Raw genomic sequence first — 303 nt, 5'->3', positions numbered from 1 at the left:
ACGAAGTATTTCCCGAAAATTGTCGTAAATATATTCCACATTCTGGAGCTTACTGTAGGAGCAGAGGGGTTGTAAAGCTATTTAGGTTCCTGCTGTCACCGTACAGCCTGATAGGGACCTGCAACAGTGTGCAGAATTGCACTTTTCGTGATTGTACAGGAACATTTTATAGCTTACTGTAGGTGTAGAGAGGCTGTAAAGCTATTTAGGTTCTTGCTGTCACCATACAGCCCGACAGGGACCTGCAACAGTGTGCAGAATTGCACTTTTCGTGACTGTACAGGAACATTTTATAGCTTACTG

Source organism: Cryptotermes secundus, unplaced genomic scaffold (assembly GCF_002891405.2).
Source record: "Cryptotermes secundus unplaced genomic scaffold, Csec_1.0 scaffold77, whole genome shotgun sequence".
Taxonomy (NCBI): Eukaryota; Metazoa; Arthropoda; class Insecta; order Blattodea; family Kalotermitidae; genus Cryptotermes; species Cryptotermes secundus.
The sequence above is the reverse complement of the archived record's forward strand: the minus strand, read 5'-3'. Positions refer to the sequence as shown.